Source organism: Chinchilla lanigera, unplaced genomic scaffold (assembly GCF_000276665.1).
Source record: "Chinchilla lanigera isolate Chin_1 unplaced genomic scaffold, ChiLan1.0 scaffold00038, whole genome shotgun sequence".
Taxonomy (NCBI): domain Eukaryota; kingdom Metazoa; phylum Chordata; class Mammalia; order Rodentia; family Chinchillidae; genus Chinchilla; species Chinchilla lanigera.
In genome coordinates, this window is record NW_004955439.1 from 1,991,815 (window position 1) to 2,018,794 (window position 26,980).

Below are 26,980 nucleotides of genomic sequence, written 5' to 3' on the forward strand. Positions count from 1 at the left end.
TGACTCACCTGGCCCCTCTTGTACCAGTATTGTTAGATTCGCTGGTTTCCAGTGACCCAGGTACATCAACATTCCGAGGTTGATGACCTCAGGACGGAGCTGACATAATTTGAGTAGTCATCAATCTTGACAGTACCCCTGCACTGAAAATTTGGGCAAAACCCGTTATAGTGACCATATATCCCTAGTGAGGACATGAGTGGATTGGCTTTCTGTGTGCATAAGAGCTACCTAATGTTGTGAAGGACAGTTTCCTTTTGAAATTTTAGAATAAAAGTTTTCCATTTACATTTATGAAAGTCAAAATATTCATTCTGTGGCAAGAAATTCATTATAGAAAATGTGAAGTACATTAGAAATATTTGGTTATTAAAGGTTAAACTTTAAATTTTAGAACCATTTACCCTGGAGGGAGAAAAGAAAAGAATATATCTGGCTTATTTTCCTCTTCCTGGGAGTAGTCCAGGAAGAGAAAAACCTATGTGTAGTGGACAAACATATGTAAGAAAGGAAAACTTCAGGATTTACCTCTCAAACCACACCTCGCACTTTCTGAGTAGACTTGGGTTTGCCCACCCTCCCTGATTACACACACGTATACTTGGAGTTTGAGCTTGAAATGAGTAAACGAAGATGAGCCTGAGATACTCATTTAGTTTCTATGAGCACGTTCTATCAATCTATGTTCTTCCTTCTCACAAATTCCACCCATATATAACCATCACAACTGTTACTGTATATGAAAATAAATGAGTTTAATAAATGCATATTCCAGTGTAAGCCTTCATTAGCATGGAGCTATTCTAAGCTGAGTGGATTCTATTGCATTTTTCAGAGGAGTTTTTATGCTGAATATTGATATTCTGGAACCGTTCCTGGGAAATTGCACAGAAGCAAATCTGCTGTGATGTTTTATGGAAAAATCTGTATTTACATAAAATTCTACCTTCTTACTCTAGTTTGTGGAGCCTGGCTTAAGCAAAGCAAGCCCTGACCTCGGGGGCCTGCCACGTCTCCCGCCACCTTCTGTCAGCCTTCCTTCCAGGTAGTCCAGCTTTCTGTCTTTCTTGGGAGACTCACCATGCTGAGTCCTGCCCCAGATTCTTGACACTTGCTGTCCTCTTTGCCTACGCCACTCTGCTCCCAGAGCGTCATATGGTCAGTCTTGCTAAGTGTGTCATCACCTCATTAGGTGGCCTACCCTCATGACCCTGCTGTCTCAGCGACCTACAAAGTGAGACACGCATGTAAGCCATGTGTGCAATTTCATGTTTTCTATTAGTCACATTAAAAGAGACGTGAAATAAAATTTTTTGTACATTTAAATTTTATTAGCACATGTTTGCAGTTCATGCAGTTCACAGTCATCTTGGGGAGAGGTTACATGTACACATCACAGCTTGTTTCTTTTAAAAAATATCTTCTTGCCTTTTCTTTTAACTCCTCCTCCTCCTCCAGGTCCCCTATCCCACTTTCCATACTTGTTGATATTATTTGTCTTAGCTCATGTAATGGAGAGTAGTGTTCACATTAATGGGGTTATCAGGTTCCTGTACACGTCACACTTTTATTCCTTTCATCTCCTCTTCCCTTCCTCTTCACCTTTTGCCCTTGTTTCTTTGAACCACCTCCCTATTGTAAGAGATTCACCCCCTCATCCCTTTCTACCCATCCTTTATCATTTTCTTGGTTTGTACTTCCTCATTCAAATGGAAATATCATATAGTATTTAAGCTAGTGTGTCTGGCTTATTTCATTCAACATTATATTTTCCAAGTGCATCTATTTTCCTACAAATGTCTCAAACGTGTCATTCTTTACTGCTGAGTAGTGCTCCATTAAATATAGATGCCACATTTTCTTTATTCAATTGTTGATGGCAATGAAATCAATTTTAATAATATTTTGCTTTATGGATCTAAAATATTATCATTTCAAGAGTTAGTGTAGTTAATGAGCTATATCTTCTGTCTTTAGTAAGCCTTTGAAATTCAGCCCATGTCTTAAAACACATCTTCATTTGAACTTTCTCTCTCTCTCTCTCTCTCACTAGGAACTGAACCAGGGCCTTCACACTGAGCTATATTCCCAGAGTCTTGCTGAATCTGTAAGTTTCCCAGGCTGGACTTGATCTTGTGGTCCTCCTACATCAGCCTTCCAGAGTGCTTACACTACAGGCATGTACCACCATGCCCAGCTGGACTAGTCAAATTTTAAACGCACAAGAGCTACAGGTAGCTGGTGGTCACTGTATTGGACAGGACAGAACTGAGCTAAGCTCCCCACCTCCAGCCATGCCATTGCCTCACTCTGTTTTATCATCACCATAACACTTATTAGTGTTTGAAATTATCTTATTTCCCCACATGCTATTTTTCCTTCCATCCTCTGTCTTCTCCTAGTCCCTAAAATGCAAAGCACAGAGGAACAGAGGCTTTATTGGATTCTTTGTTGTATCCCCCAAGATGAGCACATTGTCAATTTTCAATAAATACTTGTTGAAAACAAAGGTATGAAAACCAATGTCCCTCGATAACAATGGAATCCACATATGGCTTTTGCTGTTCAGCCTTTCCTCTTGTCCTCTATTTTAAGTAGGTGGAATAATAATACTGACTTCACATGTGTGATTTCTGCTCCCTTCTTCACCTATGTCCCATGGTAACTACCCTGAAATCTTTCCAATGCAGGATTGGAACGAGAAAGTACAGGTCATAAGGAGAAAATACTTCCCAGTCCACCTTTAAAGCTAACACTAAACTCACAATTTAGCATTCAACTCACAGTAAGCAAGAACAGAAACATGTTTAAAAATCAAACATCTGGACTTTCCTTTCTTTCTCATACTAACCATTAAAAAGCTAGCTAGGCTGTAAATTGTATTTCTTATACTTTCATCCAATGAGAAGAAAACCAGATTGCCTGTGTGCTACCAAGGCTCTGTGTGACCGTGGGCAGTCGTTCCAGATTTATCTCTGCCCATTGCTTCCATCTGCAAAAGGAAAAACAAGATTACTGCTTATTGCCAGTAAAAGGTGACAGAGGATATTGCTGCAGGCGCTAATGCCCGTCTTGAAAAGTGCTGGTGGTGGTCACGCAAAGCAGTGGGCCTTAACTTAGTACGGAAGCTTCTGTTCTCAGTGCAGGAAGGACAATAAAAACTTTTAGAGTTGTGGAGGATAGATCAGTATTATAAGCAAAGAGTAAAATCAAGCATGCTTTGAAAATAATTCTTACTGTTTCTGTAGTTAGAAAGTTTGTATAAAGGGAAAAGTTTCTGAAACCTTGTTTTGGTATTTAATGATATGAGCACACAGTTACTCTTAAGTAAAACAGAATGAAAAGAATATTGACCTGTTTTCATCCCAGGCTTACTCTACCGTCTCTTCTTTCCTTTGGCCTGGTTGTCTTTGAAATTATAGCCCATAAAAAGCCTGGCTTTGGTTTGTCTGCAAGCCTTAATAGAAGAATTGTCAAATTAAGAATGTTGAATTTCCAATTCAGAATTCATTTTTTAAAAAGCATTGTATTCCTACTCAGTATAAAAATAAGAGGTGCAAAGTTGGTGAAAATATAAAAAAAAAACCTTTTAATCATTAACTGTTCCCCTCAACAAACCATCAGACACCAACAGTACCGTTATGCCACCACTTTTAAATTATTATTTTCTTATTCCCTTGAATGATTTGATCAGTCTTCTATTCTTGCATCTGGTAACCTGAGCAACTTCGTTCAAGATAACAATATGTATTATAACAACCACTGTTAATCTCTATCATTTGGTTTGAAACCCTGTATCATTTTTAACGTCCTTGCTTTGTGTTGTTTGTATTTTGCTATTGTTCTTTTTTTGTACTATTTTCTTTAAAATAAAAAAAATCAGAGGTGCAAACATAAACTGGACCCTTGCAAGGCTTATATTTTTAACAGCTCAAACACTCATTAAACAACAATTCAGGTACAATCATAATGAATGCCTTGAAGGAAAAGAACCAGGTGGTGACAGAAGATTAAATGGGGCTGATCTGATTTAGAGATCTCTGTAAAAGTGACTTTTCAGCTAAACTCTACTTAGTAGATTTAGCGAGTCAAAGAGGTCAGAAAGGTTGTTTTGGTAGAAAGAAAACGCTGAGGCAGGTGGTGGCCTGGCACAATCAGGAGACGGGGAAATGGCCAGTAAGGCCCTGGTAGCACTCTAGGAGTTCCCAAAGGAGGGGCTAATTAGGCTTTCTCCCCAATAGGCCTTTACTGGCTTGAGTATTCCTCTTCATTCATTTACCTGATACTTACATCATGAGCTTCTACATGACGTGACAAGCCCTCACATGTACCTTCCTCAGGTGCTATTGACAGTGGACATACAAGTCCTACTCCTGTCTGGAAGATCTTTCAGCTGTCACTGGCTGCACTAGCAAACAATGAGCACCAGGGGGCAGGAAACATTCTCCTCATTTGCTTTGATAGCCCCCAGCTGGTGACAATACACACTGATACGTGTTGAATGAGGAATTAGCAAATGAAGCTGCTACCACGGATGGAGATCATTGTTTTCTTATCTTAAGTGAGCATTACAGAAACAAACTAACAGAACTGTTGCTGAATTTTTTGGGTTAAATCAGTAGACATAACTAATATGTCTTAACGAAGCTATGGCAGTCACATAATGATGGTGTTTGAAAAAAAAAAAGTAATTTGAGAGGACCTCTCAAAATCTGGTCCTAGAAAACAATGACAACAGTATCAAAACATAGCCTTCAGCTGTCTTCTCAGAGTGCTTCCCTGTAGGAATAAGGGTTGAAAGGAAAATCTACGAGAGACAGAGAAAGTCTTAAATACACAGTTGGTGGCCTAGTGCCATTTGAGAGTTGATCAGCTGTTAATAAGAACACAATGCAACCTCCACTTGAACAAAGTTGGAAAAGGGTCACCAGGTTTATCCTGAACTTCTGGCGGCTATGTTTTCAACACATGATAAATAATGATACTTTTGGGGAGAACAGAAAAATAGACAAGGCTACTTACTCATCATTACAAATTGGTCATAGACCAAGGGAATTAATGTCACATTGCTCGTGTTTTACTGATTGCTGCAGATGGAAGTCTCATATCAGTCATGAGTAAAACCAAATCATTAGCAGATGTCGCCAATGCCAATCTGCTGATGTTTAAAAAAGGAACAAGTGAATCAGCAAACTATTTAGGAAAGTAAGGCTGTGCCAGCCATTCTGTCATCAGGAGGCTTATATGGCCAATAGGTCTATGTGTCACTGGGTCCCTTGGCATGACCAAAAAAAAGAAAATAGAAGTCTACATCTCAAGCATTACTGTGAGCATCAACTATGTTCATAAAATACCATGTTACATAGATTTTTTTTGAAGTCTCAAGCACTATTTGAAACTAATTACTAAGGCAATGCCTTCTTGGTTTTTCTTGGTCATTGTCACTGTTACCATCAGAACCAAAAGGCACTGTTTAAAGTGAAATATGATTTCTTTTCTAGAAGCACATCTTTTGGTGAAACAGTACTAACATGCCTGGATGTAAGGGACATATAATAAGTAAATGTACATGGAAGCAAAACAGAAAAGTCTAACCCAAGTATAACGGAAAAGAGAATGGTATAATTTATAGAAATTTAATAGATGTGCTATTGTGCTGGGCATTTAAAAAGTACCATTGTTTATACCGCATTGTGATTTTGTGGAGTTGGGCTTATTATTATCCCCATCTTACAACATACTTGGAGGAGGACAGTATTTGGAATAGGAAGTAGCAACATAGATATGGAAACAAGTCTGTCCAATGCTATAACGGAGCACTGATAATACTGATCACCCAGCCCCAATCCTCACTTCCTATAATCATCCTATATTTCCTTTGGAGGATTTTCTCCTCCACTGTGGATAGTTTTGGTAGTTCAGATGCAGATAACCTGGTCTTCTATAATGAAGGCAAAGAGATTCCAGTGTAGCCTTTGGCTAAGACCCAACCCAGGCAACTGGATTTTATATCTTCAGTCTTGATGCAGTGAGGGAAGACACTGTCCCTACAACCAAGCACTATCCCGTTCCTATCCTACTTACAGAGTGCTTCTCCAGATTTTCCACCAGTACCGCTAGTGCTGTACTCACCTGTGTCCCGAAGACCCCGATGCCCAAGGTACATGCACTCTCAATTTCCCCAGGCCCTAATTATACATTTAGGAGAAAATACATTTTTATCTTCTTTTCAAAGACTGAAGTGACTTCACTAATAACAGATTATGCAGGAGTTCTTGTTATAAATAGAACAATTTACAAATTAAAAGGATGTTGACTGTTATTTTCACTGTAGTTGTTTATATGTAAATTCAACATACAGAGTTTGTTATGTCTACGCAATAGTTTATCCTCTAGGTTGACTGGGATTTGGTTTTACATTACCATTTGCACTATTTCTAATAAGACTCTTCCCTTTGCAATACAAGGTAGACTCAATTCTGACTTTGTGGATAATGCACAGTAATTACTCTTTTTTTAAGAAACTAAAACAGAATATTTTATTGTTTTATTTTAAAGAGAATTGAGAAAAAAGAGCAATAGCAAACTGCCAACAACACAGACAAAAACAAAACAAAGCAAAAACAATAAGGATGATACAGGGTTTCAGAACAAAATGATAAGGATTAACAGTGGTTGTTATAGTACATATTTTTGTCTTCATTGAAGTTGGTCAGATTACCAGGTGCAAGAATGCAAGATTAATCAAACAATTAGTAATTACTCTTATTAACTGAGTCCTTAACAGGTGCCAGAATTATGCTAAAGTCTGTGTAATAATTGTATGACATATATGTTATTTTTTAAAGAACCAATAAAAGGGGGTTTATTCAAAGGTATAACTAGGTAAGTAGATTTGTTTACAATCACTCTTGTGAAATACTTTTTAGAAATATGATGAACTTCTTTACAAACAGCAGACACATACTTTAGCTCTGATGACCTAAATTATCCACCAATGCCAATCTGCTGATGTTTAAAAAAGGATCAAGTGAATCAGCATACTATTTAGGAAAGTAAGGTTGTGCCAGCCATTCTGTCATCAGGAGGCTTGTATGGCCAATAGGTCTATGTGTCAATAGGGCTATGTGTCATTGGATCCCTTGGCATGACCATGAAAATGAAAACAGAAGTCTACATCTAAAGCATTACTGTGAGCATCAACTATGTTCATAAAATACCATTGGCATTATCCACATACATTATCCATTTGGTGGATAATGTACACGGTTAGACAGAAATAGGCAAGCTCACACTGGTAGATTAACAATCAAATGATTGGTCCAAACTCCATTTGTGGCCTCTCCTTGCTTGAGTCTGTCCCCGCTTCATCTTCTATGGTCTTGTCAACTTCCTGACTGACTCCCCTGCTCACTCAGGCTACTGGATCAGCCATCAGATTGGCCACTTGACCAGCCTGAATAGGCCAGACCTGTCACTTGACCAGCCACTTCTCTATCTGGAATTAGAAGATGTATTTCCATCATAATGTTCTTCAACTTCAGGGAATTTGGCAGTAGGAGTACCCAGTCTGAATCATGCTACATTCTGACCATCAGCTCAGAGACTGACAGGAAGGAAAAGGACCATGAACACCTTAGCTGCAGCACTCGTCCACATTTCTGGTGCACTGATCTTTGCACCACACTCTTTGATCACCTCTGAGAAGTTTGTTACCATAACTCCGGGAAGCCCAGAAGAAATACAGGATGTCAAATGTGCTCAGAAGGAAATTAACAGAAAGCTGAGTCCCAACTTACCGAAATGTGCCTTTCCTAAAAGGAAATATGGGTCTTACCAAAAGCTAGGGCTCCTTCTCCTCACCATAACCATTCAAGGTGGGCTTCATTATCACTTCACAGAAAAAGACCTCAAGGCTAGGAGAAGTTCTGTGTCCTGCCACAGTCATACAGATGGTAACAGAGTCACTGTGCAATGAAGGGGTCTTTGTAAATTTAAAGTTAGCACTGCATTGAGCCACCTTCTCTAAGAGATTTAATGGTATGTAAATTAAATAAAATCAGTCACAGCAGTTTGATAAAATGTGTAGGATTCCACCAGTGCATTGCATGCTTCTGAGAATGCAAAGGACTTTTACTAGTTACCTTGATTCATTCAAACCAGGAGGTCACAGTAGTAGATAGTACTAGTAGATACCACTGGTTCAATTGAGACAAACTGTTAACACATTAGTCCTCATGTTGTGCTCATGGGCAAACAGAATGCCAGAGTAGAAAAGGACATGGAAGATGACTTATTCCCATTATTTTATCCAAATGGGGAAACTAAGGCTTGAGACTCATCCACGTTCACTGAATTTCTGAGTTGCAAATGGGGAGCTGGGGTACAGGTCTCCGGATCTTTATGTGAGTGCTCTTTCCACACAAGGTACTTCCTCTCCTGGATACAATGTAAATGTAAAGTACAAACTAGCTTGAGACAACACCAGTCCTGATTAGATAATCCATTTTTTAGTTAAAAACTAAATGTTTTTATATAAGGGCATTTGCTTAGCGAATAGATTTTAGGTATATGGAATCCAATGCATTTTAGGGTTGTCTATTTGGAGCATGAATGCTTGATAGATAATTAATGGAATTTTAGCAGAAGACATAGAGTAGTGGTGGGGGTAGGAAAAATGTAGGTCTGCCCACTCACACTCCTACCGCTAAATGTTCTCTAAAACTACCAGATGTCTCCCCTCGTGCTCCACTCTCTAAGTGATCTCCCCCTCTTCCTTTCCCTGCGAAGTAATCTTAGAGATTTTGATTGGCAGCTTGTTTCTGTCTTCCCACACAGTTAGGTGGATCTCCTGCCCCCATCCCTAAAATGCACTTACTTAGCCTTTGTATTAGATGTGCCTTGTTTTCCATTACTCTCTTACATTTAGACAGAAGTTCTGGCAGTTCCTAAAGGACAGTGTCTTTGTTCTTTTCCTTGCATAGCACTTAGCATTGTGGCAATTAAAAGCTAAGCATGAAGGAAAATATCATGACACAGGCTTGCAAGATAGTTACAGCATCAAACTTCATTTTTTTTCCACATTTAAAAAGTATTTTTAAATATACTAGGGAAAATAGAACTGAATATCATTCTCCCACCTAAAGTTTCTTCCAAAGCATAAGGCCTGTGAACATCAGTCCATATCCCATTGCAATCTAGGGTAATCTACTGTAATGAGGACTTGGACTGATTAATCTTATGGGGCATTGTATGATCTTCAGACCTGGGACACACATACAGTAGCTGGACCGGGAGCTCCCTGGATGACAGTCAGCTTGTCCTTTTTTGCTGATACTATCAATAACATAAGTTGTTGCAAGTTCTTATCCTTGTATTCTTCTCTTGTCTACATTAACATGTAGTCCTCTGACTTCAGTTCTCCCTGCTCACCACTTCCCTCACCACTGCACCGAGGATGCTGGTATTCAGATGGCAGTGACATACCTACTATGGAGGACTGCCCTCTGGCTTTAAGCCTAGACCAAGAGAAACTGAGACTTGGAATTTCTGGATGACAACTTTTGTTCTGATACTTCCCAATTGCACTCACTAGAGAGAAGAGATAGATGGTTCACAACTTAGCAGTGTGAGCAAAAGTTGCCCGGTTTTGCATTTTGATCATTGAATAAAAGGTCTTGTGTTGAAGCAAGAATTCTGAGCTGGCTGTTGGGGCTGATTTGATTCTCAGAGTTGTCTTAATGATTGTAGTGCTAAAGGTTCAGCTTCAAAGAATTAGCCTGGGAGGAGCAGCCTGAATTCTTTGGGAAACAGAATTGAAGTTGAGGAGGTCTTGCCATTCCAGTTACAGTACTATTTGCCTTGCATGCAGAAGTTTTCTTTCTGAACCTCAGAGGTGAAGGGCCTGAGAGGTTGTATTACAGATGTTAAGAGACTTGTCCAAAAATCACACAGTAAAGGATCAGTGGAGTTAAGAATGACTGTCAGATCTGGGCTGTGCTCATTATACCACTTCCTTTCTACTCATTAAAAAAATACAAATTAGCCAGCTTTATTAAATATTCTTGTTTTTTTTTTTTTTTTTTTTTTTGAGATAGGGTCTCAATATGTAGTCCAGACCACTTTTGAACTCAGTTATGTAGGCCAGGCTGGCCTCAAACTCATGATGATCCTCCTGCCTCAACCTCCCAAGTGCTGGGATTACAGGCATGTGCAACCATGCTTTGCTACATCATAAATATTCTTTTTTTTATTTTAAAGAGAAGAGAACAAAAACAAATTAACCAACACAAACACATAAAACAACACAAAAACAATAAAAATGATACAGAATTTCAAACAAAGTGATAGGAAATTAACAATGGTTTTTGGATTACACATTGTTATCTTCAAACTGATTTTACTCACATAACCAGATATAGGCATGTAAAGTTGATCAAACAATTAAACGTTAACTATTCCTTTCAGAAAACCAATAGAAATTAGTAGCACGATTATCTTAGTTATTGTGTGTGTGTATACATATATTTTTCCCTTCCTTCTTTCTTTCTTTTCTCTTTTCCCTCATCCCAGTCATTCTTTTCCTTTGAGCAGTTTCTTTCCCTTTCACACTATTATTGTACCTTTTAGATTTTATTTACTCTTTCAGGTTCTTATACTAGGGAGAGAATATCATACACATGTGAGTCTGATTTATTTCATTTATGAATATGGTCTCTAGTGGCATCCATTTACCTATAAAAGCCTTGAGCTTATCTTTCTTTATAGCTGAATAATACTCCATTATATAAAAATACCACATCGTTTTTATTCATTCCTCAGTTGATGGGCATTTGAGTTGTTTCCAAGATTTACCTATGACAAACTGCACTGTTATAAACATAGATGCACATACATTGCTGTGGTATGATGTTTTCAGTTCTTCTGGAAAAACACCCAAAAGGGAAATGGCTAGGTTGAATGGAACCTCTAATCCTAGTTTACTGAGGAATCTATACACTGATTTCCACAGTGGTTGCACCAATTTACACTCCCACCAACAGCGGAAAAGGGTTCTTTATTGATTTGCATATATTGAACCATTCATGTATCCCTGGGATAAATCCCACGTGGTCATGGTGTATAATCTTGATCGTTTGCTACATTCTGTTTGTCAGTATTTTATGGTGTATATTTTGCTTCTATGTTCATTAGGATGATTGGCTTGTAGTTCTCTTTCTTGGTTGGGTCTTTCTCTGGTTTTGGTATCAGTATAATACTTGTCTCCAGAAATAAGTTAGGGAAAATTGCTTCCCTTTCTATTTCACTGAAGAGTTTGAGGAGTATTGGTATTAAATCTTTTCTAAATTTTTTGTAGAATTCAGCTGGGAATCCATGAAGACCTGGGCTTTTCTTTATTGGTAAGTTTTTAATGACATTTTCAATTTCATTAAGTACTATTGGTTATTCAGAACTTTTTTATATTGTTGATTCAGCTTTGGTAATTCATACATATCTAGGAATCTGCCTGTATCTTCTGTGTTTTTTATCGTATGGGAGTAAAGATTTCTGAAGTAGGTATTTATGATCTTTTGAATTTCTATAGGATCTGTAGTGATTTCATGCTTTTCATTCCTTATTGCATGAATTTGAGTTTTTCCTTTTCTTTTTCTGATAAGATTGGCTAGGGGTTTATCAGTTTTATTTATTCTTTCAAGGAACCAACTCTTTGATTCACTTATTCTTTATATTGTTTTCTTTGTCTCAGTTGCATTAATTTCTTCCTGGATCTTTATAATTTCCTCCCTTCTTTGGGCTTTGGGCTCAACTTGCTCTTCTTTTCCTAGAAGTTTAAGGTGCAGCATTAGGCTATTTACTTGTTCTCATTTAGTTTTCCTGATGTGTGAGTTCATCACTATAGATTTCTCTCTGAGGACTGCTTTCACTGTATCCCACAGACTCCAGTAATTTGTATTTACATTTTCTCTTCATTATAGATATTTAATTTCTTCTTTAATTTCATCTGTGACCCATTGGTTATTCAGCAGGTTGTTATTTAATTTCCATGTGTTTATGGAGTTTTTGTGGTTCCTTTTGTCACTAATTTCCAATTTTATTGCACTATGGTCAGATAATATGCATGGGATAATTTCTATTCCTTTGCATTTAGTTAAGCATGTCCTATGGGCTCATATGTGGTCTGTTTTACAGAACAAAATCCCATGTGCAGCTGAAAAGAATATATATTATGATGTGGGGTGGAACACTGTGTAAACATCTACCTAAGTCCATTTGTTCACAAGTCTGGTTAAGTTCTGTTATAACTTTGCTGATTTTTTTTGTCTAGTTGATCTATCTCTTTGTGTCAATGGGGTGTTAAGGTCCCCCATTACAATGGTATTATTGTTTATTTGATTTTTCATGTCTGTTAAGATTGGTCTTATGTAGCTGGGTGCTCCCATATTTGGTGCATTCATATTTATGATTACTATCTCTTTCTCTTGAAGTTTTCTCCTAACAAGTATGTAGTGACCTTCTTTATCTCTTTTGATCATTCTTAGTTTCAAGTTCACATTGTCTGCAAACAGAATAGCTACTCCTGCTTTTTTCTGGTTTCCTATTACACGGAGAAATGTTTTCCATCCTTTGACTTTCAGTCTATGAATTTCCTTTTGAGTTAAATGTGTTTCTTTTATACAGCATATTGTTGGATTTTGTTTCTTTATCCACTCTGCCAGTCTGCTTCTTTTCACTGGTGGATTAAGGTCATTTACATTAATGGTTAGAACTGAAATGTGTTGACCTATCTTTGTCATGTTATTTTCCTGCTGTTGGTTCCCTACTTTTTCCCTCTGTTTTAATTGCTTGCTCTACTTTGTGATTCCTTTCTATTGTTGTTCTTGAAACTGTAGTCATTTTATCTCTGTCTACAATATCTTTTAGTACTCTTTGTAGGGTTGGTTTGGTGCTCATAAATTTCTTCAGTTGTTCTTTGTTGTGGAAATATATTATTTCTCCAGTTATTTTGAAGGATAGTTCTGCAGGGTACATCAATCTGGGTTGGAAGTTGTTTTCTTTCAGGACCTTGAATACTTCACTCCAAGCTCTTCTTGACTTGATGGCTTGTGTTGAGAAATTGGCTTGCACTTATAGGTGATTTGTTTCTTTTCTCTAATAGCTTTTAGCATTCTGTTCTTTTGCTGAATTTCTGGGATCTTGGTTATTATATGTCTGGGTGTAGATTTATTTTAGTTATGGCTCATTGGAGTTCTCTATGCCTTGCTTAACCATATGTGATATTCTCTTTCCATGCTTGGAAATTTTCTGCTATTACTTCTGCAAATAGTCATTTTATCTCATTTGTGTTGACTCCTGCTGTTTTGTTGACACCTATTAGTCTTACATCGTTTGTCTTTGCATTATCTTGCAGCTGTTGAATTGTCATTTCCTGCTTTCTTGTTATTTTTAAGAAATCTTTCCTGTCACAATCGTTAGGTGCAATGCTGTCTTCAAGATCTGAAAGTCTAGCTTTAGCTTCACTCAAGCAGTTTTGCCAGCTTTTGATGGAATTTTTAATTCCCTGGATCTCTGTTTGAATCTGTTTCAGGTATTCTAATTCTTTTCTTTATTGTTCATTCAAGGTTTCCATCATTTTTTTATGCTCCATTATTTTTTTAATCTGTCTTCTTTAGATGTGCTGAGCAATTCTTTCATTATTGTTGTCATTTCTTTTTTTACCTGAGGGCTCATTTCTGATCTGATATCTTCTGTGTCCTGATGGAGTTGTTTCTTTACTTCAGTGGCTATCATTTCAGAAATTTCAGGTGTGACATCCAAGGTCTCCTATGTTGATGTCTCCTTGACTTGTGTTGGGTGGGGTTGAGTTCTGAGATTGCATTTTGCTCTTTTGTCTTGTCATTTTGATGCAGAAGGTGGACCACTGAGCCTCACCCTTCTCAGGAAGCTCACTGAAGTTCCCTCTGTTGCCTGCAGGTCAGACTCATTCTGTGATGGTGGCAGGAGGCAGAGCACTGAGCCTGGCCCCTCCCAGGCAGCTCACTTGGGGGGGTCAGACTTGGCCCACCAACATAAATATTCTTATATTTTCATGTTCACAGGTCTTATTCCCCATCCAAATATTAGCCCCTTGGCAGGTAGCACATAAATCTAATATTTATATTCTCATCCTTGCAAACATTAAATACTCAGAATAAATGCCAGTTAATATAACTGTAAAGTACTTTTGAAGATATATTTTCAGCTCTGATTTATCTTATAATCTTTTTCTTTATTTTTTCTACTTTGACAAAATACAAAGCCAATACTTGTTCATAATAAAAACATATTGTGTTTAATCATCTTTATTTTACATTTCTAAAAATCTTAGCATTGTTAGGTGGATGGTCTTCCATAACTATTTCCATGTTTGTACAAGCATAGACAAATGTATGGCCATATATACAATACTGTGGTTTAAACCTGAAATTTGATTATGAACTATTATTAAAAAATAGTTCTTCTCTTATTTTTCATCAAAATATTTTAGAAGAAAGTGTTTCTAAGACTATGACTATTGGATTGCTCTTATTTTTCATCTTATCAAATCATAGCATTTGTTTTCTTTCACCAAAAACATTTTCTACAATATACTGCTTGGAAAAACAAGAGAGAGGAGATGATATATGTCCCTAAAGTCAGAGAAATAGCAAGCAAGACTCCCACTATCAAAGAAACTGGAAAAATAAGCCAGGTAAATTTTTTGTTCATCAAAGTATGGATAACTGTGATTTACCTGACTGTTAGGTTGACAAGTTCTACTCACAGAAAAATGAGTATAATTACAAGAATATTTGACAGTTGTAGAGAACTTTGCTTCACAGAATCAACAAGTTTTATGTTAGAAATATCTTACTTTGCTTGGAAATTTCCCTCTTGTACACAGAATGAGCCCTGTAGATCATGAGCAGTTGAGAAAGGACAGACAATGTAGAAACAAATTTCTCAATGATTTGAGATAATTTGTATCTCACACTGGGTGAACTTATTGCGCTGTAAGAGGCTTTCCCAGGACCAGCCTAGTTTGGTATTATATCCGGGAAAGTGTTCACCACTTATATAAGTGACTAAGCTTTCACTTGTTCCTTCTAATCATTGCAAGCTGTGAAACATTATACCTTGGAAACTTGTGATTTGGTGTAATGTGCCAGATTAACCCCAAATGGTGACACTTAATGTGAAATGGTAGGAACATAGTTGGAAAATGACTCATTTTTTGCAGCTCTTGCCCAGAAGACCATGTGCAATTAGTGGCTTGGGAAACATCTATGTCTCTACTGTAGGGTTGGCATGCAGACATATCACAATTCTGACACAGGACATTCCAAACCAATATGGGTGAAATGAATGAATTTGCTGTATAGATATTCCCAAAAAGACCCTGCTGCTGCTGTACACATTCTGTCAATCACTCCTTCCCCAGCCTATTTGTTTCATGCAAATTACCTACATGTAATTGAACCATTTCTGCTGGTAATTTTCAGAAAGTTCTTCTCAAGACACGTCTTTAGTTTTTTTCTAATGTGTGTGTGATCTCTAGAAAGATGCCTAAGCACTTTTATCTGTAAGTTTTTATTTCTTCAATTATATTAAGAAAACAAAAACAAACACGCAAATGTTAACACAAAACATATGCACAGAAACTTGCAGTTAAAAATCTGCAAATAGTATATTTCTTGTAAAAGATACATGTGTACACATCCAGTATTAACTGGCATCTAGACATAGACAATAACCCTCTAGAATCTGAAATAACCTCTCATTTCATTGGGAGATTTTTACAATGTCTGAACTCACTAAAATCTATTTGTTCTCCTCCTCTATTTTCTCACTATTTTAAAGCAACTGATAAATAGAAGTCTACCTAAAGAAGGTAAAAATGAGGATGTAGAAAAGATCTATTATTAAACATCTATTATGCATAATGCATTTATTCCAGGTATTTCACATCTAATATTTCTTTTAATATTCACCAAATGTTTGCCAAGTAGATATTATTAACACTACTTTGTGGATCAGGCAATGTATTCAGAGAGAATGAGGCACTTGCACAAATTCCAACCACTAATAAATGACTGCACTGGGCCAGAACCCAATTCCTCCTTCCTCCACTGTCAATAGCATAGAAATAGAAATAGTCAAAATCCTTAACACTTTCTCCACAGAAGACTGTTGGCAACTTGGAAGACCCAGGGTTCTTATTTCTTAACCCATGGAACAAGGTTTTTCCTAACCACTTGCCTGTTTGGCTGTGGTCTGTAGTATCGAGCCAGCAGACCCTGGAGCTTAAGCAATACAAGGGCTATGCTGTCCAAGGCTACCCTGAGTGACTCAACACTTGTCTGGGTCACTGTCCTTATTTAGCTCTTCCTCTCTTGGCTTTCACTTCCCATTGTCTGTGTCCTTTGCACAAAAACCAGCTGGCTTTCTATGCTTACACAGGATGATAGTCCATGGTGGTTATGGTGATTTGTCTCACGATGTACAGTACATTTTTATTGTACCAGAGACCAATGGGAACTTGAGATTTGTACGTAAAGGCGAAAGATCTCTGTTGGCAAGAGCCGAGCACACTCTTGGCATTTCCTTTAGTCTGCTTGCCTTTTTATTTGTGTTCCTAACTGGTATCCTAGCTTTAAATAACTTTTTATTTTTCACTTAAACTTCACAGTATTTAACATTGTTTCTATGGTACAAAACTAATTTTGAGGAAGTGATGATGTCAGGGGTACATTGGACTATATTCTTTTATGCGCCTCTCTTTTGCAAATGTTTTTTGAACTTTCATTCATCTATTTACTCTGGGAGCTAAGAAGGTGACACCTACTGATTTTATTACTTGATATTTGTAAAAATATATGTAATTTTTCTGATACTTAAGTTCTTGGTTTTCAGAGCTCACAGGAAAGGGAGATAAGTCCTGTTAATGGGTCATGATCATCACCATCACCATAACCACCATCACCATCATCATCATCATCCTATCATCCTCATCCAGTTCAGCCAAATAAACTTTCTTCATATTTTCTTTTTCATGTTCCATTTATGTGTGGATGTTATGAAATTGATATTATATGGTACATGTTATTCTATATGTCACATTACTAAACATGTATCATAGCTATTTTTCTCAAATCAACATACATTTTCCTCAAGCATAATTTTTGTAGGTTGTGTACTATTTCTTTTCCAGATGTAACATTATTTAATGAATCCCTTATTATTTGAAATTCAACTTGTTTTCTATGTATCCTTGTGATGAAAAATGCTAAAATATTTGTGTGTGAATTTTTAGAGAGCTCTGTTCTTCATGTAAATGCCCACAAGAAGGAAATTACTGTACAAATGTACAATACAAAGTGCAACACTATTTAAGTATTTTAATACATTCTGAGGAAATATGATATGCCAGCTTTTATTTCCTCCATTAGTTCTATTCCCCTTCTCTTTTCCGTTCCTTCCTTGCCTTACCTGTATTGACCTTTGATCTTAGCATGATATTTGTCTCTGTTAGAAGCTGGGGACATATTCTATTCATCTTTTTCACTCTGCTCAACACCTGTATCTTTTCTCAGAATAAGCATTTCTGGAGCTGAAATGACAATGCATCTTACATTTAGCAGGCTGAATATCTGTACTGAAAATTAGAATGAGCCCACATACATTAAGTTAACTATTTACACTCCTTCACAAGGCCCTGGAATGTGCTAGGAAGACTGACCATAGATGAGATTTCTCATCCAAGTAATTTTCTCCTTCATAGTACGAAAACTGTGTTTTTCTCTGGTAAAATTCATTAAACAAGGAATATAGAATTGTATTTTTGAAAAAGTACTCAGGATTCATTAGTAACAGTTTTAAATTTGTCTGTTCATCTAAAATATATTGATCTGATAACCCATCTGTCAGCTGGGATGCCTAAAGCATTTAAATACCAGTTTATTTCTTTGCCTAGAGGTTTTGTAACTTTTGTATTTCTTGGCCAAGTTAAGGGAAAGCAGATAATATTTGTATTGAGAATATAGAGACAAATGGACCAGTCATCAGAGTACTACAAAAGCATGAGTCTTTGTCATTGTACAAAGAAAATAAGTCTTCTCATTTGGTGTGTACACAATGTCCTGAACAGCTATTATGATTAATTACTTTTTCCATGCTGACATAAGAAATTTTACTAGGTCTTAGAAAACTAGTTCTAACCAGCTTGTGGTGATCAAGTAGAGAACAAGTCAAGTGAAAATGGAAATGTCAAGTAACTAACCCATTAACAGTCAATGGTGATTTTTTTTCAAAAGGTAGCTTAGTCTAGTAAGTAAATTGTCACCTGCCTTCCTGAAAAGAAATGTTCCTCTGTGTGGGAATTCTACATATGAATTTGACTATTCAATTTAATATGCTATATTTACTATCTGTGCACATGTTATAATCTCTGCTGCAAATGACCTACTTTTAGGCTCATTGTGAGGGGCCTGGTTTAGGGGTTCACACTGTGCTCTACAATAGTGCCAGAGTTAAACATCACCACGCTGTTTGTTGTTTTTTTTTGGTTTTTTTTTTTTTTGGTTTTTCTCCGGTACCAGGAACCGAACTCACGACCTTGCGCTTGCAAGGCAGGCGCTTTGCCGCTGAGCTAAATCCCCAGCCCCACGCTGTTTGTTTTTTACTCAGTTAGAAACTTTGACTCCTGTGCAATGGTGTTTGAAGCTGGTGGATTGAGCTGAAGTTATATAATGGTGAATACTTCAATTTTCAAGTGCCTACTATGTGCCAGTACTTTACAATTGTGATTTAACTTTTATGACAGTCCTCCAAATGACTTGACAAGAGAGTAATACTGAAACTTAGAGAGGTTAATTCTCTTATTCAAGGTCATACAGCTAATAGTTGGCAGTAGGAGAGATTCAAACCAACTTCTTTTTCCTCCCAATATTCTTTTCCCTTTGTTGAACACATCTGAATCTTTTCTGGCATCTTTTGTGACCTTGAGGAATATGGTCTGCTTTTAAATTAAAACACTCTAAAAATTCAGCAGCAGTTTGTTAGGAATGTTGGGAAGGTGATGTAGCCTTCAAGGTTGAATGATGGCAAAAACATGAGCAGAATATATATCTTTAACTGTTGAGTTTATTTAAAATTCTGGGCAAATTCTTTGCTTTTACATACTTTAAAAGAGTTGGATGAAGCATTCCAAAGATGATTTTTAAGGTAAATATTTCATTCTTCTTCTTTTTTTTTTTTTTTTTTTTTGGTGCTGGGAATCAAACTCAGGACCTTGTACTTGTCAGGCAGGCACTTGTGCCACTGAACTACATTCCCGGCCCAAATATTTCATTCTAATCATAGTTTTCTTTGTGACTACTTGTTCTCAGTTGCCTGTACCCAGAAGAGTTATTTCGGATACAGTGTTTCCTAAGGAAGTCAGGAAGAGCTAGTAAATTTAAACTATTCCAAAGACCGTAGTGTTTATTTGCACATGGTCCTCCTTTGAAATTGATACTATTATTTCATTCAATTTTCAGATGAGGAAACTGAGATTCAACTTGTCCATTAACACAGCAGAAACATAACAGAGGCAGGATTCAAACCCTGGAGGTTTGGTACCAGTATCTAGGTACTCAAATACCCTGTTCTACAACTCAGAGCATGCTAGGCAGATGGTCAGGAAGTTAATTGTCCAATGAATACGTCTCTGTGTTCAGTTTCCCTGGAAAGGCTCCAACCAAAACTTTATAGGCTCAACATAGTCCTCAGCAATGTGCCAATGGCATCACAGAATGAAAAAATTAAAAGGAAGGAGACTACTTAGGGTTCAGGCCTGAGGCTCTGTGAAAATCCTAAAGGCCCATGGATGTTGAAAGCCCTTGAAGGGCATAATTTCCTGCATAGCACCAGGGGAGAACATGAAAAATATCTCTAGGTGGAAAGTTACTTTGGATTTCATGAAAAGTTCACCTTATTAGAAGGGATGACTGTTGTTCACCGTCTTCTTTTGAGCACATGCCTAGGGTTTTAAATGACACTTGACTTTGGCTTCTGGCACTTGCAAAGCAACAAACACTCTTCACCCCCAGCATGGATCTTTCCCACACATTGTGCTGCCATATGCGGGCACACCCACATGCAGTGCCAGTGCTTTTCCCTTCAAAAACATGCTGGGTTTCAAAAGTCTATGCCTTTACTTGGCCCATCCCCAAGGTGGGGCTGTGAGCTTCTCCAGACTAGAGAAGCTGGTCTCCACAAGCAAAGCCACCTCATTTATACGCTGATTATTGAGGCCATAATTGGACAAGGTCCATTGCTAGTTACCCTCAAATACTTATGGCATCTGTGTACTTTCTGTTTTCCCTTTCCATTGCTCAGATCACAGGGACGATAAGAGAAGCAGGAAATTTAGCTGTGGAGTATCAGTTGAAGGTGATCTATTCATTGTAGTATTGTAGCACTGGGTAGCACATACAGTTTTTGCAAAATCATGTGGGGGGAGAAGAAAAGAATAAAGTGTTAATTAGTATTGTGTGCTGGAAATGAGGTAAAATCAACCATTCCTTCATATCTTATGATTACTTCTGAGTGTGTTCAGACTGATTTAAGGAGCCTTGAGATTATGTATGATGGTTAATTTTATTTTGTTCTGCTTTACTTTGGGATTTATTTGCTTCAGTTTGTGGTTATTTTGTTGTATTATTTATTTCATAGGTTGTTTTTACTTAGAGGAATCCTCACGAACACAGAAGGAACTTAAACTGAGAAGAAGTGACCTCAGTCCTGGTCCTGGCCTGTCCAGCAGTGTGACTCTAGATAAGTCACATGACTTTTACACTGGGAAAAAGGTTTTGGGCACAGCAGTGACTTCTGTGCATGGCTGCCCATCACGTACCTAACAAATGCTTCACAATGAGACGCCTGCCACAAAGGGACACGGAGAAACTTGGGGGAAGAGAAACTGCTCTGTATCTTGGCTGTAGTGGCAGCTACATGAATGTACACGTCTGTCAGAAGCTGAGAACTGTTGATTAAAAGAAGTAACTGCTACTATATGAAACTGTCAAGTTTAATAATTTAAAATAAATTTAAAATCCTCTGAATATTGATGTAGTTAAAAATGTAGAAGCTAGCGCAAACTAACTACCTACCAAAAGGCTTTCTGTTCTTTCTACCATCTTAGTACTTATGGATCTAAAAGGAACCAATACCTTCTCAGTTGCCATGATTCTAGGTTTGTTCCAGCGGCATCTGTCAGTTGGGGCAGTGAAGTCAGGAGTAACCTGGCTGTTGGAGAACAACATGGGTGCCTACAGCCACAGCATGTCTGGACAGGACAGTCCATCAGTTGGGGAATGGAGGGAAAATGTGGCCAGGCTCTGGGCAGAATTGTCAAGGAAACTATCCATTATGATCAATGAGCAAAGAATGCGGGAGAAGGGAGGGTCTGACCACATTGTGGAAACCACTGCAAAGACAAAGTACATTGTGCTTCAAACTGTGTATAATAAAAGCTATTACTTTATTTTCTTTGTTTTTGCATTAAAAACAAAAAGACAATATTCTGGGTGAGTCTGACACCAATATGACAGCATGGAACTGTCTTCAGACACAGGCTTGATGATTTCAGCTATGTGGACTTTAAAACAGAAGAGAATACAAGCATGGAACTGACAGGTATTTTTTGATCCAACATTGACCTCATAAAGGATTGCATCCTAACATTAGAAAAGAAAAGAGACCTTCGGCATTGTTTCCCATTAACTTTCATGTGACACTGGAGTCCTAATAGGAAAAGGGGATGCTTAAAATATTTAGTTTTGTTTCAAAATGTGTGGAAGAATGTAGTAAATATATTTTGAGAGATGTATCTCATCCAAAGTATGTTTCTTTGGGAACATCTTGCCCTCACAGACCTTGCTGGTGACCATATTTCTATGGTGTAGTCAGCATCCTTGCATATAGGTGATGGAGCCTTGGCAGATGCCAGCATAAACTGGACTGGAAATCCATGAGACCGAGTTGGTTTTCTGAGGGAGCCAGAAAGTAAGCTCACACAGGAAGTAGGTTGTAGTTGTGCCATGGTAAACCAAAACCACAGGTAAACTGGAATTAGGAGAAAGTAGCTACAAATAGTAGCAGTGATGGCAGCAACAATAATAATAGTCACTAAAACTTATGAATTGTTGTATGTGTGCCAAACACTAAGGTAATCCTAGCAGGTGGGCAATGTCACTATTCTGATTATAAAATGAAACCGTGATATGAACATGATCACATTTCCGGGACCTCACGGCTGCTAAGTGGCAAAGCTGGAGAGGCAACCTCTGTATGGCAATTCTCAAGCTAGTCAAGAGAATCTCTACCTGTACTAACCTGCTTCCCAGGAATCCCAAGAAGCAGCTGCAGTGAGAACAGTGAATGCGAGAGAAGTGCAAAAGCAACAGAGACAGGCAACACAGTGGTGCAAAGAGGAAGGGCAGAGGGCCAGCCCCTTCTCAGCTCTAAGCTGCCTGGGACCCTGCTGGCTTCATTAGAGATCTGCATCTGAAATAATCCTCTCTCTTCTTCTCCCTGTTTTTACTAGAACTGTTTGTGTGGATCTCTAAGCTTTAAAATAAAAGACTCGGTAAACTAAAATGAAGGGAGGATACCTAACAGAGGTGGTCAGGGTAGTGTTTCTTATGAAGAGGTCAAATAGGGAAAATTATTCTACTCTCTCTAGTTCAGCTACTATTTTTTCAACACTCTCAGCTTTAGAAAGACGAGCATCTGCAGTTTGTTAAGGAAATGCCTTATCAAGAGAGATTCCAAAGTGTACAGAGCCGTGAGTAACTTAGAATTACTTCACAACATACTTAGTTAAATTAACTCTATTGAATCCTATTTCTTAAGATGATGGCTTTGGGACCTTTAGGACCTTTGTGCTCATTCCTGTAATGGAATCACTTGTCCATTTTTCAAAGGTTTTACCTACCACCCTCTCACCATTTTAAGGGCTGCCACTCTGTATCATTTCTAATGTTTTTGTAAATTATTTTTTATTCACTGTAATGGTTTGATCAATCTTGCATTCTTACATCTGGTAATCTGAGCAACTTCGTTGAAGATAATATCTAATATAACAACCACTGTTAATTCCTATCATTTCATTTTGAAAACCTGCATCATTTTTATTGTTTTTTGCTTTGTTTTGTTTTTGTCCATGTTGTTATTTTGTTATTTTTTTTAGATTCTGTTTATTTTTTTCATTTTTTAAAATTTATTTTAAAAATGAAAGAACAAAAACATATTAACAAACAGACATCCATTTACAAAATAGCATAAGAACAATACAAGTAATACTGAATTTCAGGCCACGTGTTAGGAAATTAACAATGGTTAGCTGGGGATATAGCTCAGTGATATAAGCACCTGCCTGGCAAACGCAAGGTCTTGAGTTCAATTCCCGGTACCACAAAAACCCCCAAAACAAAACAAAACAAAACAAAACAAAACAAAACAAAAACAATGGTTGTTGTATTACGTATTGATATCTTCAAAGTGGTTTCTCAGGAAAAACAAATAGAGACATGCAAGATTGATCAAATAAGTAGTCATTAACTCTTCCATTCAATAAAGCAATAGTAAAGCTAACAACTATGTTAGCTATCCTGTATATAAATACATACATAATTTCCCCTTCTTTCTTTTCTCTTTTCTCTCATCCCAGTTGCTCTTTACTTTTGAACATTTTCCTTTCATTTTACAATGTCCACCATACCTCCTAATTTTTATTCACTCTTTCAGGTTCTTATACTAGTGAGACAATATGTTGCTTACACATGCAGGTCTGATTTAGTTCACTTATGGGTATGGTCTCTAGTTGTGACCATTTACCTATAAAAGCCTTGAGTTGATCTTTCTTTATAGCCAAGTAATATTCCATGATATAAAAAAATCACAGTTTTTTTATCCATTTCTCAGTGGATGGATATTTGGGCTGTTTCCACAATTTAGCAATTACAAATTATGCTGCTATAAACATGGTAAATTCTCTTTAAAATAACAAAAAGGAAAAGAAAAAAAAAAGAATAAAATGTTGGAAACCTAAACTCTGTGCCCAAATCTTTGGTATATTTTCATCAGAAAGTCATTGTATAGTGGAAATAAAATGAACTAGCAAGTTCCCTCAGTCACTTGGTTTGGAGGAGTGGCTGAGGACTTAGATGAGATCCAGGAGCCAGGGTCATGGGAGACTGTTTCTTCTTGAAAGGCTCTAATTGGGGTCAGCCAAACAGGCACAGCAGACCCCAGGAAGGAGCATGCTCAAAGCAAATGGCAAGCTGGCCACTGTGTAAATGTCAGAGCCACAGGCTTGGACCCTTGGTTTTGAATGTGTGAAGAGTTGGGTCTGGTTTGTTTAATTATACTAAAACACACACAGAGAAAACCCACTACTTTGGAGCTCCCGTTTGTTTATTCTGCTCTTTGGTAATTTCCAAAAGGATTTTATGCCTTTTGCTACTTGATCTCTTGAAGAAGGGGGAGGGACTAACACCCTTTCCTTCTAATCTTACCTTGAGTTGACCCACTGGGGATGTCAGCCCTTTGGGGCTGAAAAATACTGAAGCAAGCACGAAGCTCCAGTCAGTTCAGCATGGCAGAGAGATGTTGACAAACAGGGAAAGTTGATACCCGAGCATCCACTTGGACTGCCAGGTTGGCACGATGACCTTACTGGCCTTCCTGGTTAATCTTGTTATGTTAATGGATGTGATTTCCCCACTTTGGAGACTGGATGTTCTTGGCATCTACACAATACCTTAAGGCTTGAGTCAAGTGTACAAAAACTTGTTGAGAACACATTTGTTGCTGGTAAGGGCTACGGGAGCTCCCTGACCAGTGAATACCCCAAGTGAACTCACATGCGCACAGCTGTGGATTGTATAAGACCTGCTCCAGAAGTGCACCTTGGAAAAAAAAGGAGATTTCTTTGATCTTCAGTACATATTTCACATTCTTCGCAGCACCACAGCCTTGTTTCCTTTTCCTAAGGGAAACATGAATGCTCATATCTGTGTAGTGTCCTAGATATGGTGCACTAACTAGAGCATCATCACATTCCTGTGCATCTAAAGAAGTTTCGCTGAACTGGGAATTAGCTTCATAAAACCTTTACAAAATATCCAGTATTAGCAGAGGATATATGAGCAGGCTAGAAGACTAGATTTAGGGCATTTCTTAATCATGTGGATGGAGAAACCCCCAGGGACTCAAGGGCATTCATGCGTGCCTCTGCTGCCTGGAAAGTAATCTTTATCTTTAAGGAATGGTGAGCCTCACTTGGCAATCTCACACCACCTTCCACCACTGGCATTTGCTGTTACCTGTTTGGGGGAGATGGTCTACCAAGCTCAGAAAGGAGCCATTATCATTATATTATAATGCTCATTTGTTTTTATTAGTGTATATTTGCTACACAGAATAGTAATGCTTGTTTTGGGGAGTTGATACATGCATACAACATATCTTCATCATTTTCAGTCACTTTAACCCTGTCTCCCTTACTTCCTTTGCACTGATTGATTGATTGATTGATTGATCGATTAATTGTGGTACTGGGGATGAGCCCAGGGCCTTCACATACTGAGCTACATCTCCAGCCCCCTTTTCTTGTTTTGCACTTTTTGAATAGAGTCTTGCTAAATTGCTAAATTGCCCAGGCTGGGCTGGAAGTATTCTAAGATTATAGTCATGTGCCACCATCCTAGAATAAAAGTTATTTACTAAATAGTTTTCTTTATCTGATTTATAGGAGAAAAGAATAAAGAAAGGTTAAATAATATTTCTTGATTATGTTGAAAAAGTTGGGTGTTTCTAAAAGTTTGAAAGGGGATTCTGGGAATCTGGGCTCTGCCTCCCTGACCAGCGTGCAAGGCAGGGGAAACCTCGGAAACCAGGGCACCCTCTGGGGCCTAGGAGGCTTCCCACCACACTCATAGTGTGTCTTCCGGGCCTAGGCTGAAAGTCAGACACCTTTAGGAACCCAGTGAGCTACTCTGTTGCCTCCCCCACTAGGGTGTGAGGCACATGAATCTCTGGACAACTTCTGGGACTTTGGTGGTCACTGCCAGAACAACTCACACCCCCCTGGTAGCTCAGCTGAAACCTGAACATAGTCAGCAGCCTCAGGGAGCTCACCCTCACCCCTCCCCTTCCAGTGTGGAAAGCAGGCTCTGTTCTGGGCAATGTCTGAAGCCTCAGTGAACCCAACCTGCATTACCCCTACTCTTGCGGAAGCTGGGCCTAACCCCAGACAGTCTCAGGAACACTGGAAAGCCTCCCCAACCATTCCCACACACTCCTGGGAGCCAACTGAATGCAAGAAAGCTCAAGAGCATCTGGGACCCCACCTTGCCACCACTCACCAGCACAAGAGCTACACTGAGCACTGGGGATCTTCAGACTCTCGTTCTGCCACTCACACACAATCTGGACAGTGAGACTGCACTACAGAGAGTCTCTGGTTCTTCAAAAATGACAAAATGAAGGAGCAAAATGCAATCCCAGACCTCCACACCACCCAAAAGAAGTCCAGGAGGCATCAACACAGAAGACCGTGGAAGTCATACACCTGAAATTTCTGAAATGATAGCAACTGAAGTAAAGTAACAACTCCATCGGGCCATAGAAGACGTTGGATCAGAAGCAATGTCTCAGGTGAGAAAAGAAATGACAACAATAATGAAAGAAATGTTCAACATATCCAAAGATGACACAGACAACTCATTGAAACCTTCAGGGAACAATATAGAAAAGAACTAGAAGATATGAAACAGATGCAAACAGATATCCAGGAACTTAAAAATTCCATTGAAAGCTTGCAAAACTGCCTGAACGAAGCTGAAGATAGACTTTCAGACCTTGAATAAAGCATTGCCACCAATGAACATGAAAGGAGGGATCTCTTAAAAATAGCAAG

At 38.1% G+C, this 26,980-nt stretch overlaps 1 long non-coding RNA gene across 1 annotated transcript in view; it reads right to left on the reverse strand.

Annotated features, from left to right (window-relative positions):
- Positions 1 to 2,147: 2,147 nt before the first annotated feature.
- Positions 2,148 to 26,980, reverse strand: part of LOC106149207 — a 90,161-nt gene continuing 65,328 nt past the window's right edge. The window contains exon 3 of the long non-coding RNA XR_001235221.1: positions 2,148 to 2,992. This is a non-coding gene — a long non-coding RNA (uncharacterized LOC106149207). The remainder of the gene's footprint in view (positions 2,993 to 26,980) is intronic.